The following is a 24,012-nucleotide window of genomic DNA, read 5'->3' as shown; positions in this document are numbered from 1 at the left end:
ACAACACAAACATCCGTGTGCTCGTCTGATTCAGAGCTTTCGTTCAGGAGGAATTGGCATCGTTGAAATTCTCTGCAGCAGACGGACTCTATCTGTGTTTGTAGTTCACAGCGAGAGCACCGGTACCAGCAGTCCGCCTCAGATCGAGCCAGACCGGACTCCTCGACCGCGACAGGCAGCCGCCTCCTGTTCCTCCATCAGCCTCAGCTGCTCTTCACTTTATTGCGACTATATAAAGACAGCCAGAAACATCGGATTCGAGCAGCAGAATTTCTAAATCCTCTTCTTCCATATCATGTTTAGTTTCTTACATCTTTATCATACTTTCTATCTCCACAGCGCTTGTCAGCTTAGCTTCCAAACAAGATGGCTGATATTGATTCAGTATCTGCAAGTGAAGTCCCACCCAATGATCTGTAATAAGCCTGTAGAGTGAGTGGGTCCCACACCCTTGAATAATAATGAGCTAATGTTTGTAGTCTCTACACATTTTAATGAAATATGACTTCCTGCTTATTATTATACAAAATGGCGATTTTTATGTCATGATAAGCAGGAAGTGAAACACTTAAATCCTTATTTCTCCCATCTCAGGGGAAAATAAGGGAATAAACCATGACCATTCAGAAATATGACTGGGTTTCTAAAGATACAAAGCTTAATGCAAATGGGTGAAGTGTCCCTTTAAAATAGCATCTGAATAAAGCGCCACTGACTTTAGGTTTTTCCTGGTCTGTCGTAGAATTGTTTTCTGAAACTGCAAAAGGAACACTATAAGAACGTTGAACGTTTGCCAGGCAACACACCTCCTCTTTTTGCTGAACCGCCCCCGGGAGCGCAAGTTCATTTCCTAATTTACCCACTTGCGTCTGTAGAGGGAAAAGTCTGTTGTGTGTTGGGTGCAAAATAGGAATGATATATGCATCGGTGTACAAAGTCAATTGCGCTGGGTGCAAGATAGGCCCCTTCATCTCTTTTCATCTATTCATCAAAGAATCCTAAAAAAAAATCTATAGTTTCCAAAAAAAAAAAATATTAAGAAACCCTACAGTTGATTATAATAAGAGCACCAAATCAGAATATTATGATTTCTGAAGGATCATGTGACCCTGTCTGGAGTAATGATGCTGAATATGTACAGTATTAAAATAAAAACACTTATTTTAATTGAGGAATGCAATAATAAATGCATCCTTGGTGAGCATAATAACAAACAAATAAATCTAATGAGTCCAGACTTTTGGACAGTAGTGTATGGTTTCTTCTTGACTGTGTGAAATGTGGTTCTGATGTACTCTATAATATATACTGGTGATACAAAATGCTAAAATATGGAACTTTGTGTACTATCTTTACTATTTAGCTATATAACCATATATAATGCAAATTTGACATGATTTGTCATGTTTTGATCCAATCTAAAATGGTACAGAGGTCAGAGTTCACCAGACATGAACTTTGGTACATTCCCACTCTCTCACATGAGCTATAATTAGGACTCGTGAGCTTATGGCCACCAACTGGCACAATAGAAGTCAATCAAATAGCAAATTTAACCCTTTGGTGACAGTTCAGAGGAAAAATCCATCTTTTCTTCTGGATCCTTCACCCCAAAGAATTCTGTAGAGTGGGAGAAACATCACAGTGAATTATTAAACATCAAGTACAGAAAAAAACAAGTAAACTCGTCTGTCCTCCCTCTCTAAACCCCCCCCCAAAAAAGAAGAAAAAGTGAAACTTTTTCTCTTCAGTTTGAAGTTGGAACTTCAAGTCATTTTTGTGGCTGTTCAAACGATCGGGAACACGGAGCGTTTGCTGGATTCCTGTGTGCGCATTCAAAAGCCACCTCCCTCAGAAGTGCCACCTAGCAGCGTGCTAGAGCGGGAACCTCGTGCAGCGCGAGGATTCAGATATGCTAATTGATCAGCGGGGTAGCTCTGAGCATCGCTGCAACCTGCTTTAAATAGACAGCTGCTTCCCTCTGTATTCCCCCAAACTCCTTTCCTTCTTCTCTCCGTTTCTCCCTCATCCTCCCCACTTCAGAAATCTCCTCCTCCTCTCACACACTTGCCCGTCTCCTCACTTTCACTCGCTTTTAGTTTTGCATTGGAGCAAACAGCAGTAAATTAACAAGAAGAAGTGATGAATTGACTTTTGGGCAAAGAGAAATGGAAGGGAATTAAGGGAGAAGGACAACAAAAATGCAGAGGCTGTTTGTCTGAGAGTGAGAAAGGGCCTCCGCCGGCTCTTTATGCCAGCTACGGCAGCATTAGCGTTAAGTCCCGCGCTTCTTTTTTTCCTCCTTGTCCGGGGCTCATGCTGAGCAGGAACCTGAGCTGATTGGGTTTCATTCACAGGTCTCTGAGTCGGCAGTAAATTTGGCCGGGGGTTCCCTGAGGGCCCCCCTCGACACCTCGTCTCCAGCTGGCTGAGCGCGATTGTTGAGGAGCTGAGGAGTCACGTTGAGGTCATTCACTATGGTACTACTAAGCTAACTCGCCTCGCTCCTTTCTCTGTCTCTTTCTTCCTCTTCTCTTTCCTCACTTCCCTCCTGCAGGTTGCTAAGGCCTGGTATTTGCTCTCCGTGGCCAGGCTGTAATGACAGCCACGGTGCCCCTGCTGCTTCTCGGCTAGCGTTTCTCTTTGTGCTGCTAGTGGTTATTGGGAGTGAGAGGGCAAGAAAAGGTGATGGCTTACAAACACACACACAATTGCACATTCGCACACACATTGGCATTCACAGCTTTTGGACCAATTGTGCAGGCCCAACATACTCATTGGTATCATTTTAGTTAGGCTCATTAAAAAAATATATGTTAGTTTGCTATAACCAATTATTTATCTTTTTATTATTTTAATTTAAATTTATGAATATTAATTAGTGCTGTCAAATCGATTAATCATGGTAAGAAAGTTTGTGTTTATATACTATATGTGTGTATTATGTTATATAAACAAACATATATAATAAAAACAAACTTTTAGAAACAATTAATCGCGATTAATATAGATTTCACAGCACTAATTTTAAAATAACAATGAAAAACATAAAATAGCTGTATTTAATATTTTAATGAAATAAAGTTCAACAAGGAGAGGAGGTGCAGTGCATAATCATTTTGTATGAAAAAAAAAAACTATGTTTCGTCATCACTTTCAATGATGTTTTAATGAAATAATCAAACAAATTAATGTAGTTTTGAATGTGGAAAACTTCTTGTTGGTAAGCAATTCTGTTGATATTTTTGTACAATGAATAATAAATGACCGGCAACTGATCAGGGTAATTACAGTAAACTCAAACAAAAACCATTAAAAAAAACAAAAACAAACATTTTGAACCAAAAAATGTCAAAACTTTATAAAACACACAACAGCACAATAAAAATGTTTAAATATATATATATATATAAAAATGAAAATAGGTCTGTCAAATGATTAATCGTGATTAATCGCATCCAAAATAAAAGTTTGTGTTTACATGATGTGTATAATTACATGCATGCTTGTATATATTTGAGAAATATTTCCATGTTGTATATAGATTTATATATAATTTATATATAAATATAAATATTTTATATATAAATTTTTTTTTCTTAAATATACATGCATTTGTGTATATTATATATATAAAATAAAATAAATAAATAAAATATTTTTATTTATGCCCTAAATAAAAATTGAAATTAAAATATTCATAAAAACTATAATAGTATCTCATTGATACTAAAATTACACAGCACAACTATTTTCCTTCATAGTTCACATCTATACTTTGTCATCTCTTTCATAAGTTCAAAACAATATGTCCATTTAAGCTTGAGTCACTCTCAAAGGGGTCTTGTATCATCCTTAAAGGTTTTATTTTTGCAAGCTGTCTGCATCCCTTTTTATAATTTTTTTAACCTCTTTGACAAGTTTCAAATGTAATTTGTATGGACAGACTGGACTGCTGTGTCCTCTTCAGGGGATCTCCACCCTAAGGCACATACAGTGTATATAAATGTTCCCCTTGAGAGAGGGGCTTGACTGTTTATGATCCTCAGAGGGACAGATGCTCATTCAAAAAAGCCCAATCAACACAGCCATCATATCACACCTCCTCTAAATACAGCAGCACTTAAAAAAAGGGGGCAAACACCAGCCATAAAACCCCTAATGAAAACACTAATAAAACTACAAAGACATGAAAGAGCCGGCCAAAGCCTGCAGTGCAGTTCCTTCCTGCTTCTGTGTCTACTGAGGACAGAGAGAGCAAAAGAGACCGGACAAGTGTGTGCATGAATGTTTTCGTGCTTTCTGACCATCTGAATAGTTGTTGCAGGATAATTGTTAGAACATTAATGTGTACACAGCTTAAATCAAATGGGGGTTACACAATGAGTGAACGACATCAAAGCAATCCTATATAATTCCGCTTTATCTGTTTTACTCTGTTTAGTTCAAACAGAAGAGAGTCTTTTGCTCCATCTCTAATTGTCCACATAGCATCATTTCCTCCTTTAAAAAAAAAAAAAAAAGAATACAAAGAACATAACAGATGCCTTGTTGGTCTCCGCAGTGACTTTCCCCTGGTGAGTCTTTAACAAGGCTCCAGATATTAAAAAAGAGTGCAGTTTTCTTGACTTGGGCCAAGTCTTTTTCTGTGCATGGCAAAGAGCCACAGAAGCTGTGCTTTGTTCCGTGAGAGCGGGGCACAATTATGTGTGTCATTGTGTGTGTGTGTGTCTGGACCATGCTTTTTCAGAAAAATTTTTTGCATGCCTGATAAACAGCAGCATTTAACAACTTTCTAGCCTTTGTAGTAGAAAAAAGGGAGAAATAAATATCATATCTTTAAACTAAACAGAATTTCATTCACTTTGAGTTTCAATCCTCTGATGTGAGTCATTGGGGACAGACAGACAAAAACCTCAAAACACCCCATAATTACAATATGCAAAATACAGATTTTCCCATTAGAAGCTAAACTTGACACCAATTAGAAATGAGATTCAAGAAAATCTCTTATCATTATAATACGCTTTGATAAGGACCCACTAAACAATGAAACTAATCCCATGGTGGTTCAAAAAGGATTGATTACTGGCAAATATTTCAATTTTACATTCAAGCCAGGAAAACATTTTCGTACTGACTCAAGAGGTATGAAAATGATCTGCTTATTTAAGAGACACGTGAACAGACACATTTGGGCTTCTTATCGCGTTTCTAAAGGATTTTTCTTTCGTGCAAAGTGTCAAATGTGTAAAAAAAAAAAAAAAAAAAAAAACCTCACACACAGCAAATGACTCTAAACAGTGCAATTAGCTTGAAGAGCCTCAATGGCCTGCAGCATTGAAGCTCCTGAGTGTATTGTGCATGTGTATGTGTGTGACATTGTTAATGACGGCACTTAGGAGATCAGAGAAAGAATAGATGTATGAGATACACAAAACTAAAGGTGATAATGGAAACCGCTCTACCGTTTAAAGATGCATCACTGCTTCAAAGACAGGGGTGTGTGTGGACAGGACAGACATTTGACCTTCCAACTTAGTTATGTAAGAGACTAATCTGAGGAGTTTAATGTGAGCCATTTCACATGTAGCCTATAGCTTATATTGGCAGCAAAATATATGATAATAAATAAATAAAATATTAAATGCACCATTTAAAACAAGAAAAAAATGTTTTTATTATTTTTTTTAGCTGTCAGTCACAAACATACATTTTTAAATGATAAATGTTTAAATAAGTTTAAAGAAATTATAAATTACTGTTTGTGAAACCTTGCTCATAGTCAATTTGATGAATATTACTTTGCAGGAGCATCTGTGTGTGTTTTTGCTGGTTAGTTATACATCCCTGCACAAACCACTGTTAATTTTAACAGAAAGCAAGCTGTTTGTGAATTGGCATGGCAGCCATTATAACTAATTGCCTGACCTAATATAGCAAAATTCTGTGTTTGGACAAACCATATCTTGGACAGATTAAAATGGATCTAACTTAAACACCTCTGATTGGACTTTGGGTTTACAAAATCAACAGAAATGTTTGTGATTGGCTACACTGCTCAACGCTGCAAAACACGTTGTAAATAGAAACCTTTTGATCAGAGTGCAAAGACAGAGCATTTGTCAACTGTAGACTCATCATTACTTCAAAAGTCTTTAAGCTGATACTACTAGCTAAAATATTTTGTTTTATAGCTTTCCATTTGGTTATGAAAATTCACTGAAATTGATAAGCAGGCCTGGTCAATAATGATATGATAACTTAAGGAACAACAACAACAAAAAAAAATGTTTGCATCATTCTTCTCATATTTTATTCAATAAAGATTGATTTTACTTTTTTAGAATCAAAAGTTTGGGATCCCCCACAATGAAAGACTAGACAAGCTAAGTGAAGGTAATTAAAAAAAATCATCTAAAATTATTTTTTTCTACACAGATAAAAATGCAGTAAAATTAGTTAGTTCTGAGGAATTAAAAAAAAATGATGCTAATTTCTTTCTTTTTTTCAAAACTAACTTGCATATTTTATAGTCTTAGTGTAAGGGATCTTCAACTTTGTTATGCTAGGACCCACATAAAAAGTCTCATCAATCTCACAATTGTTACATAAACTAGCAATTGCAAGTGATAAATTCCAAATTGTGAGATATAAACGGGGAGATATAAAAATAAAAAATGGGGAGATATAAAATCTCAATTGCGAGAAAAAAATTCTAAATTGTGAGATTAAAAAAGTCACAATTACCTTATTATTATTTTTTATTATTATTATTATTATTATGTGGTAGAAACAAGCTTCCATATGTTGCAGTTGTTTGACTTGATAAGAAAGGCTTCAGTTTTATGGCCTCACTTTGTCTGGGCTACTGTCTGCTGTCTTGCTGTTTGATCAGTGTTGGAGAAGCTGTAAAAAGTATCATTCCACTCACTCGTGTGAGCAAATGCGGCTTCATTAAAGAGCCTGGACCCTCAGCAAACTGAGACGGTGTGAGAGAAAGCGACACCAAGGTCGTTGTCCCTCACCTTGGCACAAACATGTGTCATCTAGCTCTCTGCTGTGAAGGATCACTAGACTTCTCTCCATTCAGCCGTATTTGATGTGGCACTCACCTGTCATGGTCTCCGGACAGATGAGAAGAGAATCTCTCCTCACGAAGGCCCGCCAATCAAAGTACCTGACACTGGCCTCAAAGAGGATTTGACGGAGGGCCTGTTGACACCCCTCAGCCGGCGCCCCTGTTCTTTTAAGACCCACTTCTGCCTAACATCTGCAGCAAGATGAAACAGAATCATAATTGGGTACAATCACGCAAGAGGCGAAGTAAGATCACTTCTTTTTACAGAGATGCTAACATTACTTGCCGAGCGCCCTTAATCCTCAAGAAAACGTGCTTTAAAGAGCTATTTTCCTTAAAGAAAACATTTAGAATTATTTGTTGACATGTAATCAGGATGTATTGCAAAGTTGCATATGAACAAACCACAAGACTTCTGGAACAATGTCCTTTGGACCAATGAGACCAAATGGAGATGATTGGCCATAATGCTAAAAATTAGGCCACATCCACACGAAGCCAGAGCTTTCCTTATCCGATGTTTTTTTTCCGCGTTTTAAAAAAAAAGTCAGTAAACGCGGCGGCGTACACTCGATGTCTGCGTACACTCGAAACCACTGAAACTGACTGAAAACAATGTAGTATACATCCCAGACCAGTATGTGGTGCTGTAATTGTGCCATAGAGATACACTAAAAATGCGAGAAGAAGACTTAAAGCATGCCCATAAAACCTTGCGCTGTAGGCTATACTATATACAGAGTAAAATAAATACTAGGCTTTACAATAATATTAGGCACAGTTGCTTTTTTCTTTTTTTCTTTTTTAACAAGAACTTTATTGAACAACCATAAATTGCCTGGTACAAAATAAGGAGTCACGATATTCGATTATTTAGCGGACTCAGAAAGCTTGCCACAAAGTAAAAGTAACGAATGTGTCAAATATAGACATTTTAATAGTTTATTAATAAATGTTTTCTGTCATTCTTGACTGAAAAGATGAAGTTGACGATGCTGACTCGGCACTTCGCAGTATTGTGAACGCGCCTAGAGTAGGCTAATGCTCTTCATATGGATTAGGCTATAAGGCCCGTCCACACTACTGCGTTTTCGTTTAAAAATGAAATATTAAAACGAATACGATCTCCGGCCACACCAGCGTTTTATCTGCGTATTAGAATTGATCTCCTTCCACATTAAAACAACTGAAAACACGGATCACGTGACCATTCACACTGGGCATGTGCGTGCCGGTGTAAACGGTGGCTGGCGATTCAGGGAAGGACACGTCATGACTGGTGACACCCAATCATAGAGCCGAGCGCGAGCCTCTGCGTCATCGTTTCTAAAGTCCTCCAGTCCCGTCTTCACTAAAATGCCCTCTGGAGATTCAAAACGCAAAACAGAGCTGAAGCGCTTCTAAACTTCTCCGTTTTAGGTCTTCGTTTTTTCCGTTTAGTCTGGACGGGAGGTGTAAACGGTCTCCGTTTTTAAACGAAAACGCAGTAGTGTGGACGGGGCCTAAGAGAGAGTTATCTGTTTCTTTTCTTCTTGAATTGTTGTTCGATATTGTTTTTCGACATTTCTTTAATGTCTACAACACGTAGGCCTACAATAACCTACAGAGAAATGTAAAGTCGGAGTGGAACATTACAGGGGTGCGTTTTTTGAATAGCCGTAATTATCAAATAATTCCCATCAATCGTCGAATAATATTTTTGCTTTAAATCCCCATCCCTACAAAATACGACATGTCTTAATCGGACAACAGATCAGCACCATAGCATATGAAAGAAATTATAGGCCTAAAAAAATAAATGAAAAATACATAAAAATACATTTAAGTAAATAATTAATAAAGGAATACAAGAGGCTCAGTGGTTTCGCCACATTATATTATATTATTATACAAGCAGTTCGGCAGTTATTGTTGCTGTTATGTGACTGTCAGAGTAGTCAACCCGATCTCACGACCAAATTGTACGAATTCGACAAATGATTAAATAGTGGCTAATTCGTAACAAATCATACGACCTCACTCATATGAATTAGTACGATTTTGCTAAATCGTACATATTTTACAAATTGGCCAATTCGTATGAATTCGTACGAATGACCTACCCCTTACCCCGCCCTTAAACCTACCCATCACGTGGGTTTAGACAAATCGTACGAATTCGTATGAGTGAGGTCGTACGAATTAGTACGAATCAGACACTTTTTAATCATTCGTCGAATTCATACGAATTGGTCGTGAGACAGCGTAGGAGTAGTCGACACGTGGGGTGATGACATCATCACTTCGCAAAATATATGGATTGGCCGTACACTCGAAAATGCAACGGTGTCGTTTTCAGATGTATCCACCCGGGGACACGGTTCCAAAAAATAGCGATTTCAGTGTACGCCGGATCCATCTGGATAAAACGCCAATACGACAAAAAATTTGTACGTATATAGCTAAACGTGTCTCTGTGTGGACAGGGCCTTAGGTGAAAACCAAACATAGCACAAACACCTCCAACTGTCAAGCACTCTAGTGGAGGGTTGATGATTTGGGCTTGTTTTGCAGCCACAGGACCTCGGGACCTCGCAGTCATTGAGTCGACCATGAATTCCTCTGCATACAAAAGTAGTCAAATGTGAGGCATCTGTCCCACACCTAAAGCTTGGCCGATAATGGAACAGGACAATGATCCAAAGCACACCAGCAAGTCCTCCAACCCAAAGGAACATATACTGTAGGTCATTTGTCACTGCCTTCAAATACGACCCATACGAGTGTTCCCTAAATTGACTCCCCTACCGGCAGCTGGAGATATCCCACAGAAACTTTTGCCTCAATTCATTGTGTTTTTCATCTATTTCCGATAAAGAAATTCGACTTGCACTGAGAGTCTCTCTACAGCTGGAGGAGAGTATACATACTTATACAGATGTATAAAAGACACTCAAAGGACAGCATATATAAACACACACAAAATCAAAGTTACAAAGTCTCTATTTTCTCTCTCTCTCTCATTGCATTTGTATATCGATTGCACCAACCTCTCCTTTCATTCATCCAGTCAGTGGCTTCACTAGAAAGCGCACACACTTCAATGACACTCAAAGGGCCCCTACAAAAGGTGTGTGTGTGTCAGGCACAAGAATGTTCCCTCTAATCACTTTCTCAGCAAGAGGAGGGGATGCGAGAGAGAAAGAGGGTAAAAGAAAGAGGATTAAAACAGCGGAGTGTGTGTTTTCTCCGCTCTATGTTTAATCAAATACTTTTGAGAGCAGCATTTCCCAAAAGATCAGTGTGTCTCAAAGAGACTGTGTTTGAAAGATGTACCTGACCCTGTTTTCTGACGTGTGTCAGCGTGTGATGCGCTGACGTTTGAGCACAAACAGAGAGGAAGAGGGGTGTTGTCTGACTCTGTTCTCACTTCAAACTTGATCATATTTTTTGATTTCTTATCAAGTCTGTAGCATATTTTGGGACTGCCTGCTTTTGACTGCTTCAGAGCAGGATTCACTCATAGCCCTGTCTGCTGACTTTAGAATGTATTTTGAAGGATATATACATTGGGGTAAATGAAGTCTAAGTCTGTAATCTGACATTTAAATGTACCCACAGGAAATTTGTATTGCCCGGAGTGGCTTAGAAGACTTCTCAGTTATGTTTAATTTAGGATAATCTCTAAAAAGTAAATGATAAATGGGCCATCAGGGTGTGCAGAGAAGACATGTATCTGCGTCTGTTGCAATGACAAAATATGTTTCAATGACAATATTCGGTTGTGGACATTACTTTTGTGGTTTATCCCATTTTTAGATTAAATAATAATTTCCAAATTTCAGATATTCATTGTCTGATTCATACAATATTTATTCATTTTATTAGTACTTTTATGTAAGAGCTGTATCAGACAATGACAAAAAGCGCTATATAATGCAATGACAGGCAGTATTTGTGTATCAAGGTACCTCATGAAACTGATGTCGGACAGACTTCTTCTCATGCAGCATAACGATTTATCTATCAGTGATCATCAATTTTTCATACATTTTCATTATTTAGGTTGTATTCACACCTGCCTTGTTTGGTCCAATTGAATCGAACTCTAGTTCGTTTCCCCCCTTGGTGCGGACCTTTTGGGCAGGTGTGAATACAGCGATCGAACTCGGGTGCGGACCAAACAACCGGACCGAGACCCAGCTGAACCGACCTATTTGCAAGAAAGCACTTCGCTTTTGAGTTAACAGGCTTCCGTAGTTGGAGTTGCATTATGGGAAAGTGATCTGTTGTAAAATACTACATTCTCTATGAATGAAAACTTTATACCTTATCCGTCTTCTGCGCAGGGCCACTGTCAGCATATCATGGTTAGGTGCACATGAGAGCATGTTCTCTTCAGCAGAACCGTCTTGCTGCACATCGTCATCTTCTCAAAATCCGAATTACAACATCGTATAGATGACATTGTATCATATGATAGTCATTTCTTCATATTGTGTTTTTATATAATTACACAAAATGAGTAAAAGAACAAATATCACAGTACGGAATATCTTTGGACTATCGGAAAATCCTTGTCCAATGAATGGACGACCTTAGCACACGTGTGGTTTTGTTTACAAATTTTGGTTCACTTGCAAAAAGAGCAGTGTGTGAAAGCGAACCGTACCAAAAAAAAAAAAAAAAAAAGTAGCCTATTTGGTCCGGACCAAAGCAAGTGAACTATCGGACTTTCCTGGTGTGAATACACCCTTAAAATTTTTCAGTATTCAGTGTGTGACAAAGTTGAGATATTACTGAAACTTCAGATAAAGTGATGATATTCTTAGGGTAATTTCTAAGGAGACGTTAAAAAAAGTCTCCAATCATTCTCCATTTAATGATGTCCAGGAGTGGCAATTGAAATCTCATTCTTTTACTTATCATGCATGCAAACTCACAGATATGATTAGCCTTAGCATCACTACTCAGTCTTCGGAAATAGTTTAATTATCTTGGCCCCTCTGGTGTCATGATTTCAAGGCCCCTTTCTTTCTCGAGGAATGGGAAAAGGGCCACAGGCCTTTCCTAGGTGTGTGTGTGTGAGAGTGGCAGGTGATTTGAGGCTGTTTTGATATAAGAGCTGGAGGAATGTGCATGGGTATACAGTAATCTTTGCGTGCAGGAGAGTGTCAGAAGGGGGTCGGATAGGCAAAGATGAGGTAAGTGCTCACAGCTATGAAACCATATCTTGGACAGATTAAAAGGCATTTTCCTCTGTTCCTTTCAGCTTGTCCAGGTGTTAAGTCCTTGACATGTTCCTCCATGTGTAAGGTTTCTTAGTGTGTGTGCTTGTGCTCTCTTGAGGCACACAATTTTACTGTAAATGAAAACTTTGAAGTGTAATTTAGTTACAGTGCAGATGTTGTTTTCTGGATAAATGATGAAAAAGTTTAGTTACACAGAAATGTTTGTTACTCAATTAAAGAAAAGTATATTGAAAAAAATGTAGGTGGACTCAAAATTATTTTATACATTAGGATCAATACGTTTGCACCACACTCTTCAATGTTCTTCTACATTCGTTTTAAAAGTGCACTGTAATAAAAAAAAATGTTGCCTTAACATCAACTTGGATGTTTAAGTCATTTCAACTTAAATTACATCAAACGGACTTAAAAAAAGTGTTGAATCTTCTATAACTTAAAAAGTTAAATTAATTAACTTATTTTGATGAGTTAAAGAAATGTAAAAACGTGTGTTGTCATAACTTATTGATCATATTATTTTTTGCACTGTAAATTATAGACAGAAAAGTGTAAGTGTTTTTGAAGCCATTCTTTCTGCATGCTTGACAACTGGAGTTGCAGAAATGATGTTTAACATCAAGTTTCCCTAAGCACAACCACTGATTAGCTTAAAGGCGTGACTGTTCCGGCTTGTCCTCATAGCTGTGCAGATAATGCTTTCAAACATGCCAACAGCTCTCAAACATCTACAAAAACATCTGAAATCTCTCTCTGAAAAGTTATTTGCGTGATACACACCTAATTGCACATAATTACCCATTTTATTTCATGAAAGACCTTTATGAGTCTGTTTTGTATTTTCCAAGAAGATGAGATGTCTTCCAGGTAGTATTTATTCTTAATTTTAAATCACACTCAAAGAGATACGTAGTTCACCAAATAATAGAAGAAAATCTGCCATTATTTATCCACTCTCATGTCCAAACCTGAATGATTTTCTTTCTTCAGTGGCCCTTTATATTTTGAGTGTGCAATTAAAATGTATGTACACTCAAACCTTCAAGCTTAAAAAAGAAAACAAATATCAAAAAACGGTCCATATGTAACCCACCCAATTAATTGAGGCTGTGTATGTATTTTCATGGATTTTGTTTGTTTTGATTATATTTTTTACCTTCCCTAATCCATGAAATGTTCAGACATATGTTTTATTATTATTTTTTATTTATTTATTATTTTGTTTTCGCTGAGGGAAGAAAATAGAGTGCCGAAGTTACGACGTCACTGTGTAGGCCAAAACACGGAAGTGAGTTAGCATTTTAGCACTCCCGGTTCTCTCGCTCTAAAGTCTATATGGGATTTTTGAATGGGTTTTTGCTAAATCGCCTGAAATAAGGTTTGTGGTGAACAAATCCTCTAAATATTTTCACGTTTTGATCTATGACATAGAACACAGTCATAACCTGCTTGTGGTTTTTTTAAACTTTATTGTGTCTGCTTGTGTTTTTAAAAAGCTTTATATAGGCTTCAAAATGTATACATTTTGGATTAACTTGTAAAGATTATCTTGATAGACAAAACGTGTAAGGGTCACAACTCTTTATTAAACACAGATCTTATTTTTTGTGATTTTCCAAAAGTCTATGGGGAAAAGGCATTGCTTTTCGATCGAGGGAACCCATGCGCCGCTAGCTCCCTTGTTGTCCAACAAAATGACGTCATCGCTTCGACGGGTGCTAATGTCACATGCGCGCCAACTCACTGAAAAGAGAGATGTGAGCCACATGAGTCATTAATCTAATCCATCGTCGTCAATATTTTTCTTTTAATTTAAATTATTCAATACCTTCGTCCTTATTTTTAAAAGTTTCTGATTCCAAAAATCAAACTGATCTGTAATAGGTCTGTTAGCGCATTAGGTCTAACCCCCTATGGGCGGCTTTGAAAGGGTGGGGACATGTGCTTGTAGTCTTTACAGAAATCCCCCCCGCCTCTTACACTTCCTCCTACAATGACGTAAAATGACACTTTTTAAGGTAAATAGTGGATTTCTCTCATCTCAGGGGAAAATTAGAGAATGTTGCATGACCATTTAATAGTATGACTGGGTTTCTAACAATGGAAAGCTTATTGCAATTGGGTGAAGTGTCCCTTTTAAAAAACAGCAATCGACAGCAATAAAGAATCCCGCTCCATCCCGCATCCACTCCCACGACTGACGTCTGGCTGAGTTCATAAGCGAGGACAGTTAGTCACAGTACTTCTGACTTCTGAAGTTAAACTTACGGGGGAGGATGTGGAAAATTGAAATATTGTTTTTAACTTAATCTGGATTCGATGATCACACGTGAGTGATCGCAATCGCATGGGTTATCTTAAAATACTCTGTCATTCATGGTCACTCAGATAAAAAATCAAATCAGACATTTCAACAACAAACAGTTAACAAACAGATTTTTGTCATCATTTACTGATAATTTTCCCTCCAGTAAGATGATCTTTAGAATACAAGTTTAAAAAACAAGTTAATTTCAACTTGAATTACAATAAACTTGACTTATTTTTGTAAAACAGTTGAAAATTGCTTAATTTATTTTTATTAAAAGTGATAGAGAGTTATAGAGTTAAAGCATTTGTCATTACTTATTGATCATATTATTTTTTGCAATGTGACTGGATAATTAAGTCTTAAAATTGAAAAAAACAAAACAAAACAAAAAACGAAGCAGTGCAATTTGTGAACAAATCATTCAAACCATATTTGTGAACCAAATCAACTGCTTAATTAAAAAGATTTGACTAAAAGAAGGATTTGTTCAAGCATTTGAATTTGACAGAATTTGACGTCACTATACTCTTATGAACTCTTGTGAACTCTAATGAACGTCATGGAGAGAAGGATGTCAAGATGTCCAGCTATTAACCTCTTAAATTTCAGACTGTTCCTCACACAACGCTATTGGTGATTTCAGAGGACTTAAAAAAGTAAATGAGCATGAGTCAAATGGAACACTTTTATTATACTTCATTGTGTTCTTTTGAGTCCTTTTTTTAAGCTTGAAAGCTCCAATCCCATTCATTGTAATTGCACACAAAAAAAGCAAACAGTACATTATTCAAAATTTCCTTTCATGTTGCATTGAATGAACACAATTTCTCTTAAAGATCATGAGGGGGTCAAATACCTTTCATAATAAATGATTTGATTCCCCCCCTCTCTTTTATCTCCTTTAGCAAAAATACTTATTTATCCCTGTGTCACGACCCTCTTTTCTGGTTTCCCATACTGTTCTTGTTTTGCACTACCTATTATGACTCCCATGCTCATATCATTTTTTTTTTTCCATTCTCTTCCTCTCATGGTGTGTGTGGAATTGTTTAATTTCTGTGAGAGGTTCAGGCAAACACAGAGTTCCGGGGAAAATGTGCGAGAGTTCCCTTCCTCCTGTCCTAATCCAAACACAACTTCAGAGAAAGAGACGCTCCACATGTGGCTGCATGAAAGGAAACGCCGAAACCTCGGGTGAAAAGACAACACACGAATGAAAACTGCACGTCCCTCTATCTTATCCCACACAGTCCCTCTGAAAACAAATCTCTTTCAGTTAAAAGCCAGTCATATATGCAAACGCCTCAGGACCGTGCATCCCTTCTATATTTATTCTAATCTTCCACAAATGAAAGCAGCTTTCACAGAATTACAGAAATCAATAGTTCAGCCAATCATAACATATTTCCCTGTGCAGAATAAATATATTTATATGGTGTTTTAGCTAAGGCCTGATTTTTGTTTTGCTCGTTTATACTGCCGATCCTTATTCATAGAGTTAAATTATTTATTGTGATGGATGGGTAAAGCTCTTTATTCTGTCCAAAAGCCTCATTATACTGCCTTCAGAATGTCTGTACATTATACAGTAAACTGCATGTGAAGCACACGGGAGTCTTGGTTCACAATTAATGTAAACGTAGGCAATGTGATTGGAAAGTCCTTCCTCTAACGTTGCCTCAAGTGTCTCAGATCTCAGATCTCTTTTTGTCCACATCGCTATTTGTATGAGAAGTTGCCCCCTTTGTAGTCTTAGCCTCAGAAGTCACACCCACGGACGCCTACACTCCATTAAACATCTGGGGCATATGGCACACTAAACTGGAAACACTTTCACAAAGTCACCAGTCAAAATTTGATTGGCTGACTTAGTGGATATCCAGTAGCCTATTGTTGTGGGCTTGTTGTGGTTTACGGTCCACCATGAAACAAAGACTGTTCATGAAGATTGTGGCAATGAGAGCATTACATGAGCAACTAAACACTGGAAATAAAGTTAAAGTTTGTTAAGTTTATGGGTGAGAAAGAATATTTGGAGCATATGTTTAACGATTAGGCAGGAATGAAGTGGACAAACTAATTTAATAAACAAACAGGTAATCCAGGGCAAAACAACAGAACATAAAATCAGAACAACAAAAAAGCTACAAGCAACAACGACCAACAAACTGAAGCAAAAAGGTTTAAATACACATGCAAAGCTCAACAAGATAACAAGGGGGCGGGGCTAATTAGAAACACCTGGAGAGACTAATAAACATAACAGGGAACGTATTAGTTACCTAATGTAACCTCGGTTCTCTCTAGAAGAGGGAACGAGTATTGCGTAATTTAGCTTACGCCAGTGTTGTAGTCGAGACCACCTCACTCGAGTCCGAGTCGAGACCGAGACCAGAGAGAGTCGAGTCCGAGTCAAGACCGAGTCCATAGAGAGTCGAGTCCGAGTCGAGTCCGAGACCAGAGACGGTCGAGTCCGAGTCGAGACCGAGACCAGTGAGGGTTGATTACCTAATTTACTTTTATTTACTTAGAGAAATCCTTTTTTTTTTTTTTTTACTGAATTTACTTAGAGTTTAAAAAATATGATCAGTTTAGGGTAAAAATGGCACATAGTAGGTGGTGTTAAAAGTAATTTTATTACAATTTGTCATGCGCAGTTGCGCACTAGAGTGGACCGAGTGGACTCGGGAATAAGTCCGAGTCCTAAAAAAAAAAATGTTCGAGTACGAGTCAATTCCGAGTCCAAATGCACACGAGTCCATGAAAGACCAAGACCATTAAAATATGGTCTCGAGACCGAGTCCGAGACGAGTCCGAGTCTCGAGTACTACAACACTGGCTTACGGTACGGGAAAGATTAATCTTTTTGAGATATTGAAGCCCAAAAATTATCCTTCATTTTTGTATTCATTGTCAACGCAGTGCATCAGCTAGCAGACCAAGAGCAGGCTATCTAGCATGCTCATAGGCTATCCTACGGGAACTGCAGCAGCCTACCACTGAGCCCGACGTGATCTCATCGTGTCTTAGCCTGCCAGAATGGGCGTGGCTTAGCATATATAAGCGGGCTTAGCATATATAAGGCTGTCTCCCTGGATTTCATCGATTGTAGCAAAAGTCACTCATGGCGCGAGCACGGCAGGTTACGCAATACTCATTCCATCTTCAAGAGTGAACCGAGGTTACGTTAGGTAACCGATATGTTCTCTCGTATTGCATAAGTTAGCTTCCAGTCAAGCATCCAGTTCATGAATTCCATGGATTAAAGATAAGCGGGGAATAAAGCGGCCAGCTACGCGGGCCGGCACAAGTATATAAGCACTAATAGGGAAAACAGAGCGGCGTCGCTGGTCCTTAGCATATCGCATAAACTCAATATAGTGCAGCTCAACCAGGAGAGCTACTGTAAGTCACGTGAGAGTAGCCTGCGCACGATTAGATCTGGACAGAACATACATCTCTCTTATACAGACAGAAGTTTAGCCTGCAGAGCGGGAACTTCCAGGTTATAGAACCTAACAAAGGTGGACGAGGAGGCCCAGCCTGGCGCCACACATATGTCATAAATTGAAATTCCGCTGGACCATGCCCACGACGAGGCCATGCCTCTAGTGGAATGGGCCCTGACACCAAAAGGCCATTGCAGACATTTTGACGCATAAGCAGCTGCGATAGCGTCCACTATCTCTCTGGACAGGCTTTGTTTCGAGGCGGCGAGACCTTTGGTCCGCTAACGAAACGAAAAGCTGCTCCGAGTGCCTGAGCACGTAATGTAAGCCCTCAGCGCCCTGACCAGGCAGAGGAGATTGAAGGGGTGTTTCGGAATTTTGGACATCGGGCCTCATTTCCATGTGACCCTTAGTGTTATTTATCGGTGGAGACAGTTTAAAAAAAATTAATCCAGTCGTTCCAGTTGCATAGTTCGCTGGTGCTAGGCTAGCGCGAGTCAACAGTATCTTTTAGAATACCATTAAAAACAGTTTCTGCAACTAGGTAGGCTCCGCCCACAAAGTGCGTCGTCGCATCGCAAAGTGCGTCATGTTGAATAAAACTAACTGTAATTTGTCACTTTACATGTCAGTGGGCAATAGGGGCTTTCAAAATGGAAATTTAGTTCTCAGGGGACCACCCTGGCTAGTTCTTATAACCAACCCAGATCGAAAGCCCCTAATTGCTGCCGCTACAAAGCCGGACCTTTTTTTCCCATCAAATTCCCTTTGTAGAGAATGTTAAATAAATACTGATCAATGATCAGAGTTGAGGTGTCAATCAACAGGGGGTAGGGAATGTTGCCAAACGGTAAAGAATCTAGTTTATATATATATATATATATATATATAAAAGTCTCTGTTTTTGGTGAAAATGAGAAAATAGGAAAAAAAAACAGAAATTTAAACACAGAAACCAAGCAACACGAGTATAAGAGTACTCTTAATGAATGAAGCTGCATGTACACAGTTTCATGCTACCGTGTGAGTTCTGCAGCTCACAAAATACTTAGATATTCATAAACATAAATTTGGTATAAAATAGTATTAATTATTAAAAATGTTTAAAAGTCAAGCTGAATTCACATTTTTCACCATCTTGAAACTTCAGAACTTGTTGCAATGCACAATGAGCTTTCCTTCTATTATTTGGAGGATATGATGCAGCTTTTACATTTGGCTAAGCTTACTTTGGAACTTCACTTTGGTAGCACCGATAATGCCATAAAATGCTGCCTACTGGGCAGGACAAGGCTTTAGAACAGAGCCTGTAAGTCAAACACAATACATATAAGTCCATAATAGTTTGCTCTCTCAAGTTTATTGTGCCGTTAATTTTTATGAGTTGTATTATTGTAGTACTTTGTCTTGGTTGAATTGTTGGGGTTTGGTTCTGTTTTTTTTTTTTTTTTTTCAGTCATGCCAGCACTCAGCTGCAGGACTTTTTAAAAGCCTCTTCCTCTTAGAAAGAAGTCCCAAGGATCACGGGAGAAGGAGAAAGCAAGAACGAAGGAGAAAGTGAAGGAGGAAGAAATCAATGATGAAAATTTTGCTGCAGGCTCGCTTAGTTTTATCTGCCTTTGAACGAGTCAGCTTTAATTTGACTTTGATCTCAATTTGCTGCCGCATGAAATGGCTTCCATGCACTATAATGAATGGAGAGGAAAGTTTTCTGGAGGATTTTCCTTTTCGAAAGCTCTCTCTCTCTCTCTCTTTCATCATCTCTCTATTTCCTCCCTCTGTCTCTCATACTCAGGCCCAAAAATAAACCCTCTAAAAGTGCCCTTTCTATTTGTAATTTCCTCAGATGGATCGAGACGGCTCTAAATCATCAAATTAAGTCGACTGAAGAGTCCTATTAGATATTTTAACCAAGCTAACACTCTCCTTGAAGCCAGTGATTAATTTTGTTTATGCGTAAGTGCTACAAACCCCAGTGAAGTTTCAGTCCTCCGCTGAAAGTTTCCCAGAATGCCTTTAGTAATAGTACAGAACGTCTTACTTAGCACATAAGAGAATAAATGAAAGCTACTTAGCGCTGGAAGCTTAGGGGAAAGGACTTCTTTTTAATCTATCTTTTAACTCTCTCGCTCTCTCTCTTTCATCAGACTTTAAAGGCAGTCAGTTGGTTCACAGGTCTACGGGATGAAACAGTCACAGACTTTGTTGAGATAGTCATAATTCACTGGTCCTTTCACAGCTCCCTGCATTCCAAATATACTGACCTGAGCAATTAAACGTACTGCTAGTTTGGGAATCGCTCCCTTACAGGCGCTGAATTCTCTGGGTGCTTTATTCTAAAGGCTGTGACATGATGTTTAGGATCAGCCTTCGTCTTTTGTTAGTCAAAACACGCATAGACCCTCTCGCTCTCTCTCAAGAGCATGTACATTAATCTTTGTTGAGGCCCACTGCAAACACCCAGTTGTAAATGCATTAGTGAGATGTTTCATGGCTGAATAGGGTGAAGAAGAGACAAAGTGTGGTGATGGCAGTAATAAAGAGATTGCTCTCAGATTCTCTCATACACACACACACACACACACACACACACGCACACACACACACACACACACACACAGAGAGAGAGAGAGAGGCCTTACTTACTTTCTCAAGGGAAGCAACAGGTTGACACAATGAACAGCTGGACGGATTCTCACTGACACCCCTTCCCTTAAACACACACACACACACACACACACACACACACACACACACACACACACACACACACACACACACACACACACACACATTGCGTTCCCATGTTTTATGGGGACATTCTATAGACAGAAAGGTTTCTTCATTGTACAAACTGTATATTCTGTGCCCCTATCGTACAATAACCCTACCCATAAATCAACAGTACCCATCACATAAAACTTTCTGCTATTTTAGATCTTTTTTTAAGATTTTCAATGGTCACCAAAACTGTTTGGTTACCAACGTTCTTCAAAATATCATCTTTTGTGTTCCGCAGAGAACAGAACATCATAGTGGTTTGGAACAACATGAGGTAAATTACAGAATTTTAACTTTAACCCTTTAAGTTAGATTTGAATATCCTATTTCAGACAAATAGGTTTTGAGCTGTCTGGAGCTGCTTTCAGCACTCTTACATTTGCATATTGTTACCTTTTCTTAAAATACCCTTTTGTTTAATAAAAACTCGGGCTGTCAAAATATTATATAGATAATATATTTACATTATATCAATATTTTCCTTAAAGGGGTCGTATAATGGTACATGCACTTTTACAAGTTAATTGTACTGAAATGTGTGTTGGCAGTGCCTGTAAAGAAACCATCATATAATCATAAAAATCCATCCAGTGTTTTTTTTAATCTCCTTATATGTTTACTCCTGTCTTAAATCGAGCCATCTAACCGTGTGATGCCCCTCCCACGTTAGTTAATTGATAGCAGTGTTTCAACCAACGCATTCTCACCCAAAGGCGTCACCTTTGACCATGCTTCAATATTTGACGTTTTAGGCGCCCTTTAGCGTCACTTACATGACGCGATCCTACGCCGTCCTCTAACTGACGCTAAAGGAAAGCATCAGTTAGAGGACGCGGTTAGGTTTAGGTGTGGGGTGGGGGTAGGGTACACGCGATCCTAGGGCGTCATCTAACTGATGCTAAAGGGCGCCTAAAGCGTCAGATATTGAAGCATGTCCAAATGCTTCCCAAGGCGTCAGTTAAGTGACGCCTTGGGGGTGAGAATGGGCTGTTTCAACACAGACCCGCCTTGAGCGAGCTGTCATCATAGTCCGCTATGAGAATCGGTACACTGTAAAAAAATATTGAAGGTTTAACTTAAAAAAGTAAGTAACCTGGTTGCCTTAAAATTTTGAGTTCATTGAACTGGAAAAAGTGAGTTAATCCAATGAAGGAGAATGATTTAATCTTTAGAAACTCAAAAGTATATGTTATCTGAACTACATAAATTATTTAAGTTGATTTGACAAAAAAAAATGTTGTGATTACTACACTGCAAAAAAATATTGTTGGTTTAACTTAAAAAAAGTAAGTAACCTGGGTTGCCTTAAAATTTTAAGTTGATTGAACTGGAAAAAGTGAGTTAATACAAAGAAGGAGATTAATTTAATCATCAGAAACTCAAAATAATAAGTTATCTCAACTAAATAAATTATTATAAAGTTGATTTGACAAAAGAAAATATGTTTTGATAACAAATCTTGAAAATATTTTTTACAGTGTATCCAAATATTCGTGTTCTTGCTGCACCTCCAGAAGAAGTGAGTGTAAAGTTTTATTGACCTTTATATTAATCTTTTGTAAATCGCGAAAAAAGTTTTTCATGACCATTAACGTATACATCATTAAACACATAGCGTTCATATCTCACTACTCTACCCTGTGAGTACATGCTCAAAGATAGATCAAAGTGACATTAAGTTAACCAACCCTTCAGAAACGTTCAAGCTTTAATTGTCAAATTTCTTCGGGGCCGTCAACTTGTTCTGGGTCAGACTCTGGTTCAAATTGATATAGTTGCCCAGATGTGTCTTTAGAGACTCCCGCTGCCATCCTTTCTTCAAAATATACCCTCAACTGTTGCCAAGGCAACACTCCACATGTGTTGTGTCAAAATGCCTCACAGAACACAAGGGCGGGGTGAGAAAAACTCATTATCATTTAAAAACACATGCACTTAAATGGCGTGCTGAAAACAAGACTGTTTTTTACCAGGAAAAAAAATTGTGTTTTCTTACAATACTAATGAGAATTTTTGATTAAAGTATATTACAAACTTTTTATTTAGACTCTAAAAATTGCATTATATGACCCCTTTGAATTTAAAAACATGCACTTTTTATTGCTGAAATTAGAGTTTTGAACTTACTTCACTTGCTTCTGTGCTTGTAGACAGTAATAACAGTAAGTTATCACTTAAAATACTTAAATAAATTACAAATTTGAAAATTTGCACCATTTGTTCTTAAGGCATAATGTAGTGTAGTTGTGATCTCACATAATATAAAGTCTCTTTTCGGTGATCGAAACTGCCTTTAAATTCATGGGCAGATGTTAAACTGCTGTGAATTTAAGTTCCCTTTCGAGATGTCTCTCGAACTGCATAAGGCTATCCTACGCTATGGGAAAGCTCCTTTTGTCGAGAATATTGAAGCAAATTTTTTAAAACTTGACACATCAGAGCCCGCCAGAATGGGCATGGTCTACGACTATAAAGGGACCAAGCCTCACCTAGGAACTCCAAATGTTATCTCCTTCAACGAACTCACTATTTCGCTGATCTCTGGATAGAAGCCTTCTGAGGACGTTGGCTTCCCGCTCTCTCTCTCCCTTTGCAAAAGCCGTGCAAAAAAGAAGCGTCATTCATAAAGGATGCCAGAGCGGACTGAGACAAGTGAGCACAGTGTGCCTCGCTCTCTCCTGGGGAATCCCCCTCGCAGATCCTGTTCACTCAGGTGGACCGACGCCCCTCTCAGCGAGTGGCAGGTCTTCGGACGAGGATGAAGAGAAGGATGACAGCCGTTCCGACTGCATCCAACTGCAACGAGTGGGGGGCTCAGTTTTCGGCCCGCAACCGTCAACTCAAACCAGTGCGAGAGCGAGCATCCATGCCGAGCTTCTCCGTGTGCTGACCAGGGCCATCAAAGCCCTCTGATTCGAATGGTCCTCGCCCAACAGGCCCTTCAGCAGAGACCTGCCCCCTTCTTCCCAGAAGTCTATTGGTCTGTTTGGCCTGGCTGTCAAGGGTTTCCCAGAGCATTATACTGACACTCAGAAAGCGTTACAAGCGTTCCAACTCTGCTTTGAGCCACCACAAGAAGGCGTCACCTCCTCAGAAGGTAAGGTCAGCAGCCTCCAGTGTCTCAGCCCTGCCCAACGGCTGAAGTCTGTCACCGCTCTCACT

At 38.6% G+C, this 24,012-nt stretch overlaps 1 long non-coding RNA gene across 1 annotated transcript; it reads right to left on the bottom strand.

The window, feature by feature from the left end:
- Positions 1 to 1,405: 1,405 nt before the first annotated feature.
- LOC120485577 (uncharacterized) lies at positions 1,406 to 20,782 on the bottom strand. Its single transcript, XR_005623934.2, has 3 exons — positions 20,716 to 20,782; positions 7,116 to 7,273; positions 1,406 to 1,620 (listed from the first exon to the last, which is right to left on the bottom strand). It is a non-coding gene; the product is annotated as an uncharacterized LOC120485577 (long non-coding RNA).
- Between the last annotated feature and the right edge of the window lie 3,230 nt (positions 20,783 to 24,012).

This window comes from Pimephales promelas, chromosome 14 (genome assembly GCF_988280905.1).
Source record: "Pimephales promelas chromosome 14, fPimPro1.hap1.1, whole genome shotgun sequence".
NCBI classification, from domain to species: domain Eukaryota; kingdom Metazoa; phylum Chordata; class Actinopteri; order Cypriniformes; family Leuciscidae; genus Pimephales; species Pimephales promelas.
Note: the sequence above shows the minus strand (reverse complement) of the source record. Positions and strands in the feature narration are given on the sequence as shown.